This window comes from Dromiciops gliroides, chromosome 4 (genome assembly GCF_019393635.1).
Source record: "Dromiciops gliroides isolate mDroGli1 chromosome 4, mDroGli1.pri, whole genome shotgun sequence".
NCBI classification, from domain to species: domain Eukaryota; kingdom Metazoa; phylum Chordata; class Mammalia; order Microbiotheria; family Microbiotheriidae; genus Dromiciops; species Dromiciops gliroides.
This window is the reverse complement of record NC_057864.1, coordinates 341,341,717-341,357,656: the sequence shown is the minus strand read 5'-3', so window position 1 is coordinate 341,357,656 and position 15,940 is coordinate 341,341,717. Positions and strand designations below refer to the sequence as shown.

The 15,940-nt window shown below is 37.7% G+C and overlaps 1 protein-coding gene across 4 annotated transcripts in view; it reads left to right on the top strand.

Annotated features, from left to right (window-relative positions):
- The window catches only part of CDK19 (cyclin dependent kinase 19), a 193,094-nt gene that overhangs the window by 22,138 nt on the left and 155,016 nt on the right, over positions 1 to 15,940 (top strand). Inside the window, exon 2 of one of the 4 annotated variants that reach the window (XM_044002102.1) lies at positions 13,277 to 13,338. The exons of the other annotated variants lie outside the window; for them this stretch is intronic. The gene's annotated coding sequence lies outside the window, so the exon portion shown is untranslated. The remainder of the gene's footprint in view (positions 1 to 13,276; positions 13,339 to 15,940) is intronic. 4 annotated transcript variants of the gene reach the window in all.

Below are 15,940 nucleotides of genomic sequence, written 5' to 3'. Positions count from 1 at the left end.
AAGTGACGGGCCCAGGGTCTCACAGTGTCAAGTAAGTGTCAAGTGTCTGAGGTTGGATTTGAACTCAGGTCCTCCTGAATCCAGGGCCGGTGCTTTATCAATTGTGCCATTTAGCTGCCAAAGGAGGTTTTTCTTGATTTCTTCCAACATTGTTTAGGAGGAAACCGGTAGAACGCTCTGACCATTACCTGTCATTCACTGCTCTCAACATGGAAATGTCTCTTTCTATCATGTAATTCTTGACATCTTTTACTCTTGTTCTTCAGTGTTTCTTTTTGGTTATACGTAGAAACCTGGACATGTCCAACATCTGGCTTTTCATTGCCCTTTGTGTGATGCTCATTCTTAGTCCTTTGGAGGCATTGTTCCAAACCTCACTGCCATACAGCAATACCAATAAAATGTATGTATTGAAAAGATGGTTCTTTGTGGTTGTAAGAAGCTTTGGGGTCAGTGAAAACACTCTGCAACATTCTGAAAGCGGTTCAGTCTGCATTTTCATCCATGTTATTTGTCCCTGATAAACTTATAAGCTCTACAGGGTGTCCATTCAGATATATTTGGAATTCTGAGCAATAGACATTATTCATTGATTTTCTCTTTCTTGTTTGTATGGAAAAGCCAAAATTCTTTGAGTGATTCCTGGAGGCTCTGAAATGCCTTGGGGCTTGATGCAGTCAATAAAATGTTATCTGTAAACTGGAGCATCTGGAAGACCTCACTGTCTACAAAGAATCTTTCCTTGGACTTACTTCTGTCACAGAGGCAAATACTTTTGTCCAGAACATTTCTCTCCTTTTTATGACTTCACCAGCAGAGTGTCATCAAACAGGGTGGGGCTATTTTCTGTTATAATATCTTCCAAAGAATCTTTAATACTTTTTTTGCTTTATGGATAAGGAGACACCTTTGTCCCAAAGAACTTTTGTTCTACCAAGTCAAATGCTTTTTTGTAATCAAGTAATGTGATCTTATGTTTTATGTTCTCTTTATCTTTCAGTCAGTTATGAGATAGTAAAGGTGTGGTTCATTTGGACTATTTTTTACCATATACTGCTTCTCTTTGCTTTTTTTGTGTGTGTGGGGGGGGAGTAGGGGCTGGGACAGGGATCTTATGTCAGTCCTGGATCCAGGATATCTGCTTTCCTGCCTATTTGCTCTGGGACTTTAACTCCAGATCCAAGCTTTGGATTTTCATTTCTCCCATGGCTGTCCTCTTGGACTTTGTTGTCTCTAGGCACTTATCTTTTGCCAGATTATCTCTATTTAAAAAAAATTGTTTATCACTAGGTATAGACTAACATCTCACACTGTTTACTAAAATAAGGTCAAAATGGGTACATGATTTACACATAACATGGGCTTGGAATAAATCAGAAGTTTGTCCTATGATAAGCAAAACCAAAGATGACTAGGTAACAGGACAGATATATGGAGAAATCAAGGTGATGTGGGCAGGACTAGTAAAGTTTAGATTGACCAGCTAGATATTGGAATGCACATACCTAAGAAGTAAGGGGAGATGAAACTCTATTGCAGGAAAGTCAGTTAAGCATGAATACTACCTGACCGGAGCTGGGAGATAACCTCAAAGGTCAGGACCATCATTTAAAAAAAAATTCCCTTCTACTCTTAGGAATATGACAAGTATCCAAGCTTTCCCCACCCTACCCCAAAAGGGAACTTTACAGTTTTCAAGTGGACACCCCATCTATCCTCTATAAAAGCTTTTGCCTTCCCTCTGTTTGAAGAGGAGAATGTTTCTAAGGCCTCCTCCCTGAAGGGGTAAGTAAAGTCTTTGACTTCCCACTTGGGTCTGAGCCCTGAATAAAAGACCACTTTAATTCTAATTGGACTGTGTGAGAGAGTGTAATTCTATATTGAGGAATAACTAAGAACTACCACAAACCCCTGGGGCAATACCATAAGGAAATTAAGAGAGCATGGAATTGTTTATCTGTCAGATTTATGGACAGAGGAAGAATTTAGGACCAAAGATATAGAGAGTAAAACAAAATGTAAAATAGATAATTTTGATTATATAAAATTAAAAAGTTTTTGCACAAACACAACTAATGTAACCAAGGTTATAAGGGAAGCAGAAAACTGGGAAAGAATTTTTGAAGCAAGTATCTCTGATAAAGGCCTTATTTCTCAAATATATAGAGAACTGAGTCAAATTTATAAAAATACAAGTCATTCTTTAATTGATAATTGGTCAAAGGATATGAACAGGTAGTTTTCAGACAAAGAAATGAAAGCTATCCATAATCATATAAAAATGCTCTAGGGGCAGCTAGATGGCGCAGTGGATAGAGCACGGGCCCTGGAGTCAGGAGTACCTGAGTTCAAATCCGGCCTCAGACACTTAACACTTACTAGCTGTGTGATACTGGGCAAGTCACTTAACCCCAATTGCCTTACTAAAAAAAAAAAAAAATTCTCTAGATCATTATTGATCAGAGTAATGCAAATTAAAATAACCCTGGGCTAACCCCTCATACTTATAAGAGTGGCAAATATAACAAAAAAGGAAAATATTGGATGTTGGAGGGGATGTGGGAAAATTGGGATGGAGTTGTGAAAAGATCCAATCATTCTGGAGAGCAATTTGGATATGCCCAAAGGGCTATAGAACTTTGCTTATTACTCTTTGATCCAGCAATACCACTGCTAAGTTTATATTCCAAAAACACATCAAAAAAGAGAAAAAGACCTATTAGTACAAAAATATTTATAGCAGCTCTTTTTGTAGTGCCCAAGACTTTTGGAAATCAAAGGAATGCCCGTTAATTGGGGAATGGCTAAACAAGCTGTCATGTATGATAGTATTATTGTGCTATAAGAAATGACAAGCAGGATGATTTCAGGAAGGCCTGAAAAAACTTGTATGAACTGATATGTATATATCATATATATATTTTTTTCTTCTTTTTTATTGAATAGAATTTTATTTTCCAAAATATATATAAAAACAAATTTTAACATCAATTTTAAAAACAAATTTGTGTTCCAACTTCTCTTCCTCCTCCATTTCCACCCCCCACCCACTAGAACTCAAGCATTTCAAAATAAGTTATACATGAGTAGTCATGGAAAACATTCCCACATTAGCTAAGTTGTGAGAGAAAACAGTCAAAAAACTCCCAAAACTTCAGACTGAGGAATTGTCAAAGAGAAAAAAAAATTTAAAAAAAAATATGTTTCCAGGGGCAGCTAGGTGGCGCAGTGGACAGAGCACCGGCCCTAGAACTAGGAGCACCGGAGCCCAAATCTGGTCCCAGACACCCAACACCCACCAGCCATGTGACCCGGTGCAGCCACCCAACCCCAATTGCCTCACCAAAAAAAAGAAAAGAAAAAAAATGTGTTTCCACCTATTTTCAGATACTCTCACTTCTTTCTCTGTTGCCATTTTCATAAGTCCTTCAGGGTTATATTGGACCAATGCCTTGCTGAAAATAACCACATGCTTCCCAGCAGATCATCTTACACTATTGCTGTTATTTTGTATACAGTACATTTCACTTTGCTTCAGTTCATGTAGGTCTTTTCAGGTTTTTCTGATAGTATCCTTGAACTGATATATATTGAAGTGAGCAGAAGAACCAAGAGAATGTTGTCCACAGAGATAGCAGTATTGCTTGATGAACTAACTGTGAATGACAACTACTCTCAGCAATATGATGATTCAAGACAATCCCAAAGGACTAATGATGAAGCATGCTATCCACCTCCAAAGAACTGATATTGATTGAACAGACTGAAGCATGCTATTTTTCACTTTTTTCTTTTATTAAAGTTTTCTTATACAAAATGACTAATGTGGTAATGTTTCATATAATTGCACATGTATAACCCACATCTGATGCTTACTACCTCAGGGAAGGCCAAGGAGAGGGAGGGAAGAAAGGATACAATTTGGAACTCAGAACTATAAATAAAAATATTTATTTTTTTAAAATTGTTTATTCATCTATATTTTTAGCATTCATTAACATTTTTTTATTTTAATTTCCAAATTCTTTCTGTCTAGCCCCTCCTCCTTCGATTGAGAAAGCAAGCAATATCTCTTGATGTTGAATGGAATAGGTGGACTTGAGTCAGTTTAGACTCTGAGGATGGAGTCTGGAAAGTACCCAGCCCCCAGTCTCTGTTATAGTTAGTTCCATTTGTCTTTGTCTAGTTTTATTGCTTGTTGGTTCCATTTGTCTTTGTCTAGTTTTATTGCTTGTAATAGAAATCATGTATTTTGCTTTGCTGAGCATCTTGGTGCCCCTTTCCCCTCCCTTGCATACATTCCAAACCCCCAGTCCTTGTTATGGATTAATTAGGCCATTGCTACCAGACAGGAAGACGTTTCCTGCCTCCCCTCCTGGTACCATCACTCCCTTCTTTCCCCTTCCCTTGGTTTGACCTTTTTCCCCCTCCCCTTTCCCCCTTGTTCCTGGAACACGTATACATATATCTATACCTTGATCAGGAGCGAAACATGCACCCTGGGCGAGATAGGATTGGATGTTAGATTGTTAGCTCACCCAGTGCATGAGGGGACCTCCACCCCCCCCCCCAATCCCTATAAAAACCCAAAGCATGAGTCCCTTATTGCAGTCCTCATTCCTGGCATTGAGGTTGCCCCTTCTAATGAGAATGCAGTGAATCTGTCTCTGCTTGACTTGGTGGTCTCCTCGAGTTATTTGGGTAAACTGAGGCAGTTTGTCCCAAACAATGTCAACAATATTCAAATATATTACCCAAATCAGAGTCTGGGGCCCATTATTTAATGACCCTCCAGGACACTCTTTTTCTTCAATGAGTCAGTTCCTAGATCACAGTATTTTTCTAAACCTTATGGGATTTCAACATAAATAATACTTTCTCAAATATCCTAACTTCTTCCTCAATCTATTTAATTTTCATCACCAACTTCTCTACCTCAGTTACAGAGATGATCATAACCTTTAATTTTGATATTACCCCCAAGTATTCTGCTTCCTTGTTCAGGAACTTTGAAATTTCTTTCTTGATTTTTTTTTTTTGAAAATCATCGCAATGTAATGATGCTAAATTCTTTTAACTTTTATTTATCAAAGAAATTTGCTATAAAATTTCCCCCCACTTTTTAGGGCTAAATCTTATATGTATATATATTTTAAAAAATGAATTCTGATCTTAGTTCTGATGAGTCAGTGTTCTGTGTTCTAGCTGTGCGCACACAAATGACTCATTGATAACTGTCCTCCCACATCCATAAAAAGGCTTTTCCAGTCAGTTACAATATAGTTATTTTGATTATTTGTGATGTTGTTTGATGTTTGTTATATCTTGGAGATTACCAATTCTCTCTCTCTCTCTTTCATAGAGAAGGAATTTTGGAGGGGTGATTGATTTCAGTCCCCTGATTTGAGACAGGAGTGTATTTCTGCCTTCTCAAACAGATAAGAATCTGTCAAGAATTCTTGGAAAGGAGATTGTGAAATCTTTAGAAACTCATCCCAAAGTTTAACAATCCTCACTTTCAGGTCATTTTTCTATCTAAATTAATTTGTAATTTAATTCCATTTCCTCTTTTTCATTTTTTGTTCTAACCTTTAATGAGTATCTTATGAATAGTTGCTTGAATGTACTGTTGTAAATGTTTCTTCTCAGATTTGGGAAGAATAGGATAGGAGTTGATGAATTACCATAATGAGGTAGTTAAGGAAACCTCCCTAGAACACTGGCTTATTAGCTTGATACTTAGAAATCTTTTGAATCATTTCACATAGTGGCAGCTAAGTGGTATTGTTCAGAGTGCTGGACTTCCTGACTGAAGTTCTCATCTTCTCTTGGCTTCTTACTAGCTGTGTGTTATCCTGTTAGTCATTGGTCAGCAAGCTTTTATTTTTATTCCTAGCTCTTAGCACAGTCCTTGGTGAATAGTAAGCACTGTATACTTATTGACTGAGGATTTTGCTCAGTCTCAGTTTCCTTATCTATAAAATGGGGCTAATAATAGTATTTGCTTGCTTTTGTTGTGAGGATCAAATAAATTCATATATGTAAAGCACTTTGCAAATCTCAAAACACTGTATTAATACTAGTTATTATTGTTGTTATTGCAATTTTAGCATAATGAATTATGTTATAATTGCTATTTGATGAATAACAGGCCATATGTACTCTTTTTTTTCCTCAGTCTTTAAAGATCAGTTACTCAGCTTCATTCATTTAGAAACAGACTTTAGAAAAGGCAGAAATTTCTTCCTATTTATAAGGACAATAAAAGATCATTTCTTCATGTTACCCCCTCCCCCAAGTTGTATTTTTTCTTAGTAAGCCAGATGACTTTCCTAAGTATAATGCCTACACATGCTAGGTCCATAATAAATATTTGTATTGAATTGATAAAGGCCAGAATCTACAACAAGACAGTGAGCTAAAAGAGAGGGAAGATAAGTTTGGGCTGGAGAGGAAAGATTGCTTATAAGGGGTAGAATTAAGTATAGATAGAATTTGTACATGTGGAGATACGAGAGAAAAGTTTCATGGAGAAGGAGATGATGGAGAACAATCATGGGGAAAGAAGAGTCTACATCATGGTATGATCTGGAGTTTGGAGTTGAGGGTGGACATGAGTATAGAATATATCTAGTGCCAGTGACAATGAGAGTTGGCCAGCTTTTTGGAGTGGAGAAGCCCTCACTGGTGTGGAAGGACCAACAAGATTAATGACATTTTATATTTAAATGGAAAATTAAATATTAAACTTTTTTTCTTGCCTCATGTATTATAATAAAACTTTAAGAAAGCTGAAATTAACCGTTCTTCCTCCCCACCCCCCCAAAAATTTTTTAAAAAGTAGGAATAATCATGTACCAAGCTGGCTTTTTCTTTTATTCATATTTCACTCTCCATTTCCCATCTCCATTCCTTTGTATTGGCTGACCTCTGTGCCTGAAATATATGCCCTTTTCACTTCTGCCTCAGAAAATCCCTCATTTCCTTCTAGATGCAGTTTAAGAACCACAGCTCTTTTTTCCCTTTATTCTTCTCTTCTTCCCTCTTCTCTCCCCCCATCTGCGGACACTTTGCCCAAAGGAGTACAGATTTGTCTGCAGAAACCTCACTAAGATTTCTTATTTCTTTTCTTATTTCTTTCTTTTTTTTTTTTGGGTGGGGCAGTGAGGGTTAAGTGACTTGCCCAGGGTTACACAGCTAGTAAGTGTCAAGTGTCTGAGGCTGGATATGAACTCAGGTCCTCCTGAATCCAGGGCCGGTGCTCTATCCACTGCATCACCTAGCTGCCCCAATGACAGTAGGAATTTTTTCAATCGTATTTATATTCCCAGTACCTAGTATAGTGTCTAGGACATAATAAGTACTTAGTAAATATTTGTTGATTGATACTTATCATTTAAAGAATATGTTATATCTAAGAGAAAATGACCTCCTAGTGTTGTTTTGTTCACATTAAGGAAATGGAATATTGCCAACTGACATAGTGATGTATAGTCATTTATTTTTGGTCTATATCATAGATGTCATGATTGTCTCTCTTTTTCAAAAAATTAATAAAGTATTTTATTTTTTTCCGTTACATGTAAAGATAGTTCTCAACTTTTGTTTATACAAGCTTTCCAGTTTCAGATTTTTCTCCCTCCCTCCCCTCCCTCCCTCCCCCTCCCCTAGACAGCAGGTAATCTGATATAGGTTATATATATCTATATCTATATATATCTATACACAATAACATTAAACATATTTCTGCATTAGTCATGTTATAAGAGAAAAATCAGAGCAATGACGAAAAACCTCAAAATAGAAAAACATCAGCACCAAAACCAAAAGAAATAGTATGGTTCATTCAGCATCTACTCCACAGTTTTTTTTTTTTCTTGGATTTGGAGATCCTCTTGGAGTCAGGACAACTTGGATTTGAATCCTTCATACACTAGAGCATGAAATTGGGCAAATCATTTAATCGCTCTCAGCCTGATTTCCTGATCTTCTCTTTTCCTGATCTTCATCCCTTCCTCCCACCTTCCATTCAGTCAACTCCTTTGGCTCCCTATTACTTCCAGGATCAAATATAAAATTCTCTCTTTGACTTTTGAACTCCTTCGTTACCTGGTTTTTTTCTTTTCAGTCTTCTTATACTTCCCTCCATGTACTCTTTGATTCAGTGACATTGGCCATCTTGCTGTTCCTCACACAAGACACTCCCAGCTCTATCTATCTTCACTGGCTTTCTCTGCTTCTCTCTCCCCCCCCCCCCCCATGCCTGGAACTGTGGAAATTTATTTTGATTTGGGGATCCTACCTTTGGGCTGAGATTGGAAAGCCTTAGGCCCTCAGGGTCTCTTCTGTGTGGGAGGTGCTGGTGCCCCTCCCCCTCTGCTTCAGCTGAGCCAAAAAGCCCCATGGGCTGTATGAGACACCAGGTCAGACAGCTCTGGGGGAAAAGCCCCCAGCTCCCTCCGACCTGAGCGGATCTATCCAAGAGATCCTGGGCTTGTCCAGTTTGGGCTCTGGCGTAGCCTGTGCCGAGGCACGTGATGCTCAAGTGTTGCCCCAGCCTCAGCCATGGCTGGCGGATTAGCTTGGTTTGTGGGGGTGCAAAAAGCCCCGAGATTTGAGGGGAGAGAAAAAAAGATATATATAGACCTGGGAGTTAGAACAGGGAGACTGACAGGCCAGTGGACAAGATTAGAGGGGCGGCAAAGGTGGCAGAGGGCAGACTGACGGAGCAGATAGACAGAACCAGAGGCAGCGGTTCAGCACAGGGTACAGGTTGGAGAAAGCGAAAATTAAGAGAACAGAAGGACACTGGAGCACTAGGAGAACGGAAGGAGAGGTTGGTGAGAGAGAAACACAGGGGATCAGTGATGGCAGTAAGGAGAGGAAAGTTAGACAAAGAGGGATAGACAAAGTGAAAGGGACTCAGAGTTAGAAGAAAGTAGCTGAGCAGTGAAAGTGGAACATACCCTAAGGCAAGAGACAGCAACAGCCCTTATTGTATTAAAAAAAAGTTCCAGGCCCCTAAGGCAAGAGACAGCAACAGCCCTTATTGCATTAAAAAAAAAGTTCCAGGCGCAGCAGGTGGGAAAGAGATGCAGTGGGAAAAGATGTGCTGCAACGCAGTCAGGTTGTATGTTTTATTTCCCTGTATTCTTAATTTTAAATAGTATCTCATAAATATAAACTCTGCTTTGATTATTTAGTTAAGAGACTTCTTAATCTTTTGCTTATCAATTTGGGAGCAATGTGGTGGAACTTTATAAATGGCCCATATTAAATGAATAAGCAGTCAGATAGCCAGGTAGTCAAAAGTCCCAGATAAGTCACTCAGATCGATTAGTCCCCCCCAAATTAGGCCAATAAGTTAAAATATTTCTACATCTGAATGGCAACCATGAGGGGACTTACGGCCCAATTATAATTTTTCATGCTATATTAGATATAATAATAAATTTTTTTACAGAACCATTTCCCTCCAAATCTCTACTTCCTGTCTTTTTTTCAAGTTTCAGCTAAAGCCCACCTTCAAGGTATTTTCCCCCCCATTCATTCTTTTTTTTTCTTTTTCCTTTTGCTGGGCAATGAGGGTGACTTGCCCAGGGTCACACAGCTAGTAAGTGCCAAGTGTCTGAGGTCAGATTTGAACTAAGGTCCTCCTGAATCCAGGGTTGGTGCTTTATCTACTGTGGCACCTAGCTGCTCCCCCCCCCCATTCATTCTTTTTTGTTTGCTTTGTTTTTGGGGGGTTTTTTTTTGTTTGTTTTGGTGAGGCAATTGGGGTTGTGACTTGCCCAGGGTCACACAGCTAGTAAGTATCAGGTGTCTGAGGCTGAATTTGAACTCAGGTACTCCTGACTCCAGGGCCAGTGCTCTATCCACTGCGCCACCTAGCTGCCCCACCCCCATTCAATCTTAATGATAATGCTTTCTTCTCTGAGATTATCTCTAATTATAAATTTAATATTTTCTATATAACATATATAAGATGTTATATGCACATGTATGTTATATGTATGCATGTATGTAAGTATATGTATGGATAGATAGTTGTTCAGTTGTGTGTGACTCTTTATGACCCCATTTGGGGTTTTCTTGGCAAAGATACTGGAGTGGCTTTCCATTTCCTTCTCCAGCTCATTTTACAGATGAAGAAACTGAGGCAAATAAGGTTAAGTGATTTGCCTAGGGTGTCACAGCTGCTAAGTATCTGAGGCCAGTTTTTAACTCAGGAAGATGTCTTTTTAACTCTATGTACTGAACGATACCTAGCTGCTCCCCCATTCCCCCAATACGTGTGCATGTTGTCTCCCCATAGATTGTGAGTTCTTTGAGAGCAGGGATTGTTTTTTGCCTTTCTTTGTTTCTCCGGGGTTACAGGTCTGGTCCATAGTAGATGCTTAATAAATGATTCAACTAACCTGATGTTTCCCATGGCTTTCATGCCTCTCCACTTGGCAAAAAGACATGAAGTGTTTTTGTAGTCTAAGGTGGTATCTGATATGATAGCTGCTTTAACATTAATTGAACTAATGAAGGAAATTGTGATAATCAAGGTCATTATCTTTATCTTTTTCTATTTCCTGTTTGTCAGCATGATAGCTTGTGGGAATGTATAATTCTTAATGAAATAATTGTAGTTGTATAGTGTTTTATTACCCTTTAAAAATTAGATATTGATTATGACCTTTTTTCTATCTAGCGAATATGACTGTACCCACAGATTCTTATATAATTCCCACACCAGTAACTATTTCTTAGGTGTTAAGATTTAGATTTATTTTTTTGATCTTTTGATGTTTTCAATTTTCTGACTCTTCTAAGAAAGCATTCATAAATAAGTATGAAATTTCTGGGTAGTTTTCAAATATTTGGCCTTTTAAATTTCTTAACCTGAATGATATTTTTCCACATGCTTTTTGCCTTCTCTTCTATGTCCACTTTTGTATTGAAATCTATGAATATCAAAGTATATGTTGACTTGGAGGCTGAGAGAATTTTACAAAATTAATAGAATTTTTTTGTACCTCTTCATCCTCTATAACAAAGGTTGGCCCATAAGCTAAAGGCTATTTCCCCGCTTATGTTCATTATGAACACTGCAAGAGGAGATGACCCAAATGTCTCATGAAATATTTTAATTATGATGAAACCAACTAACATTGAACACTTGTGGTAGCCTTTTCAGGGACTTGGGAGCCATTCTTTCATCATGCTACAGTTTTCTTTTCTTTTCTTTTTTTGACTTTCATTTATAATGGAACCTGCTACATTGATGTGACTTAATTCTTTTAATAGAATTTCATTTGGGGGGGTTTTGGACAATAATTGTACATTTACAGTATCAACAGTTGTTACTTGCAGACTTTCTATAAATATATCATTCTTAGTACACTGCCCCTTTTCTACCACTTTACCACTGTCACTTTGGTTTTTTTTGTGTTTTTTTTTTTTTAGTGAGGCAATTGGGGTTGAGTGACTTGCCCAGGGTCACACAGCTAGTAAGTGTTAAGTATCTGAGGTAGGATTTGAATTCAGGTACTCCAGACTCCAAGGCCGGTACTCTATCTACTGCGCCACCTAGCTGCCCCACCACTGTCACTTTGGAAGCAAAAGAAGGCAGCATAGGACTGACAGCCTTTTTTTGTTTGTTTGTTTCGTGGGTTGTCTTGGCCAAAGAATTCATCAGCTATTGGACAACTTACTGGTGATACACACCCTTTTAGGTATAGTGCTTCGGGTCTCTTACCAGGTCTATCCCTGAACAGCTTGATCCACCTTGCCTATAGCTTATACTATATGGGCATTGCCTCTGAGAACTCAGGGTCACCCCAATGACTTGATGTATCAGCATGGGACTTTGTGGAGGCTGAAATTAATTTCACCCTTATTAAGTATTTTAAGATAATGGTACCTAAGCACTCTTGGTTATTTGGGGATCGTATTTGGTCAGTAATCAGATCGGATTACTAGATTTTGTAGATCTCTCCCTCTAATATTTTTAAAATTTCTATTTCTTTATCTGATTTTTCCTCAGGTTATATTAATTACATTTCCTTGTGTCTTTTGAAATCTAAATGTTTCACTTAATGGAATCCCTGATTCTTTTATGAAAGTTTGCTTGCCTTGTAGGATATCTTTTATAATTGCAGTATCATTTTACCTCGTTTTCTATTCCTTTAAATGATTCCTTTCTTAGGTGTTTAATAAGGTTTGAATTTAGACTTTTATTAAGCACTTACATTCAGACCACTGTGATCGTTACTGGGAGAATTGGCATATGTATATATATTATACAAAATAATGCAGAAGTGTATTAGAAAGGTACAAAGTATCAAGTCAGGGTACAAAACATTCTCGATTGGGAGGGATACAAGGAAAGGCTTCTTAAAGGAAAGTGGATAGCGGAAGCTAGACCTGGTACATGTTTTCTAGATTGAAACCTTGTTCACAGCACAGACCCCTTAATACATAAACTTGACAAAATATTTTTCTTAAAACAGCCCGGAAATGTAAACAGTGCAAATATTATCTCCATTTTACAGGGGAGGGGGAAACTGAGGCTAGGATCATATAGCTAATAAGTATCAGGGCTAAAATTGGAACTTAGGTCCTCTGATTTTTTCCCCCCACCTGCTGTTGTCTCATTCTAGATGGCTTAGAAAACTTTTTTTTTTTTTTAAGATTGGGAAGACCCTCAGTATGTTTGTATACAGATGGAAAGGGGCCATTACAAATGGAGAAATTGAAGGTACATAAAAAGATGGAGGGAATGATTGTTTAAACAATATGATCTTTTGAACATTTACTGGGAAGATGTCTTCCCTCCTTTCTAGCTTTTTATTGACCTTGAAAAGTCTTAGAAAAAGGCGAATATAGGTCTTAGGAGACCGTCAAACTTGTTTCACTTTGGGAACAAGGGTTTTTGAAAAGTTTTATATTTAAATCTTTCCCATATTATTATAATTGACTATCATAATCTATTTATGATATCTACATTTATATTTTGTGATTATAAATTTTCTTATACCTGGAGCAATCATTTTTGTCAGGTGGAACAGGTCCAAATTTTTAATATTTTAAAATTCAATTCATTAACTGAATGAAATGTAATATCTGGATGTTACTAATACAGTTTTGGTTTGCATGTTGTCAAACCTAACCCTAATTTTTTTGGGAAGATGTGTAGACTTGTAATAGGCATTTGGCATTTTATGTTTTGGGAAGTAGAACAAATCTACATAAACTTCTCTGCCTTTTGCCTCTGCTGTGTTCGTAGATTCCAGAAGGGCTTCCTGTATGGACCTCAAGCCTTGGAGGTAGCAGAATATTCAGCAGAAGGTAAAGAGGAGTGCTGCCTTCTGGTGTTATTGTGTGTGTGTGCTGGGTTGGGTGCCATGATTTAATGTTGCTTTTCAGGAAGGACAGCAAAAATACTAAAATTAAATAGTGTCCTTACATATGATATCCAAATTCTTATAAGATGAAATTATCTTTAAGTCTCTGGACATATTGAATATCTTGATTTCTGCCCTTAACTAATAGCATATCTTTATTATGCTTGATTATAAATAATTAGGAAAAAAGATAGGGCTATTGTGATACGTAGTGTTTACCATGAATTTCTTATACTATCTTTACTGGAATAGTTTTTCATATTTAATTGAGAAATAGTCTGGATCATGACTAACTTAAGGGTAAGTATTTTTACTACAGGAAGACTGTCCTTCAAATTTTAATATATAAAGAATGTGTCAGAAAGTTTTATTTTGATAGTAAATATGTTAATTTCTTGTCCTTTGGAAATTCAGTACTTTTCTCTTGGGTTCTTTTTCCTTTTTTCCTGTGAGGGGTAGTGGGACACATAAAATATTTTTTATGTAGGTCTTAATTACTTTTTTTTTTTACAAATTATTAAATATGACTAATAGATTTTGAAATCTTTATTCTGGTTAATACTTTTTATATTTTAGAGAGTTTGACTTTTAAATGCCAGTTGGAGATATTAATTCCTGTGAATTCTTGAAACTGGTTTAAAAACTTTTTTTGGAAAATTCATGGACAGCACACTTTTTTTTTTGCGGGGCAATGGGGGTTAAGTGACTTGCCCAGGGTCACACAGCTAGTAAGTGTCAAGTGTCTGAGGCTGGATTTGAACTCAGGTACTCCTGAATCCAGAGCCTGTGCTTTATCCACTGCACCACATAGCTGCCCCTGACAGCACACTTTTTAAGAAAGGTAACTCCAGCCTTCTGTTATGGCTGCCGTTAAGGCTACAGTCATGCCGCAGCCATGGCCATCTGCTACCCCATGGGCCACAAAGTTACCAAGAATATTTCAAAGTCACTGTGTGCTTGACCAAACACACCAAGTTTGTGTGAGATATGATCCGGGAGGGGTGTGGGTTTGCCCCTTATGAGAGGTGGGTCATGGAATTGTTAAAGGTCTCCAAGGATAAGCGAGCCCTAAAGTTCATCACAAAAAGGGTGGGAACTCACACCTGAGCCAAGAGGAAGAGAGAGGAGCTCAGCAGCGTCCTGGCTGCCATGAGGAAGGCCGCTGCCAAGAAGGACTAGACTGGACCCTGCCTGCCTTGTTCGTTACCCAATAAATTACCCAATAAAGATTTGACAAACAGGAAAAAAAAGAAAAAAGAAAGGTATTCCATTCTCCATAAAGTATTCCTGGGTAGGTTAGACATATTTTGGTACAATTTTTCTTGGAAATATACATATGAATTGATTATCTTACACTTCTTTAATCAGTTGTTCAGATATGATAGTCTATCCACCTTTATCCCACTTTGTTTATAGCTAGTGATAAAAATTATTGAAAGTATTTTCTATTGTTTATCTTGATTTTCCAAAATTAAAAATATACAATTTAGGCTTTCCGAATGGGAAATAAGTATTTAATAAAGTATTTCCTATATATGATTAAAGAAGCGTAAGACAGTCAATGTGTTGGGAATACAAGTATGAAGAGTAGCAATCCCTGCATGTGAGGAACTTATATTCTAATGGAATCGGCAAGTATATACAATATAAATAAAAAATAGCAGCAAAAAATAAAGTGAGTAGATGGTAGTTTGGGAAGGATGACCCTAGCAATTGGGGGAAATCAAAAAGGTTCCCATTAAAAGATGTTGTTTGAGCTTCACTTTAAAGGAAAGGGGGAGAACTATGAGTGCATTCCAGGTGTATGGGACAGCCAGTGCAAAAGTATAGTGTCATCATGTGTGAAGAACAGAGAACAGCTTATTTTAGCTGGATTTTAGAGTGTTTTCAGGGCTGTTAATGTGTCAAATGAGGGTGGAAAAGATAGATTGGAGCCAGGTTGTGAAGGGCTTTAAAAGCTTAACTGGGATGGCTAGGTGGCACAGTGGATAGAGCACCGGCCCTGGATATAGGAGGACCTGAGTTCAAATTCAGCCTTAGACACTTAACACTTACTAGCTGTGTGACCCTGGGCAAGTCACTTAAACTCAATTGCCTTCCCCCCCCAAAAAAAAGCTTAACAGAGGGATTTGTATTTGATCCTAGAGGCAATAAAAAGTAAGGAAAACTATTTTAGCAGCAGGTGTATAGGATGGACTGAAATGATAGGAGATTTGAAGTAGAGAGATCATTTAGGAGGCTTTTGCAATAATGGAAATGAGAGGCAATGAGAGTTTGAACTCTCTGGTGTTAGTTGTGTTCGTGAAAAGGAGTTGTATGAAAGATGCTGAGATGATAGAAATGGTTAAGATTTGGCAACTGTATACATATGGTAAAGAGGGAAAATGAGAAGTCTAGGATGGACTGTGAGATTATGAACCTGGGAGACTGGAAAGATGGTAAGAAAGATGTCTTGGACAGACAAAGCTAAGTTTGAAAAAGGGGAGGGTTTGGGAGAAAAGATGAGTTTAATTTGGGACATGTTGAGTTTCAGGTGTCATCTAGCT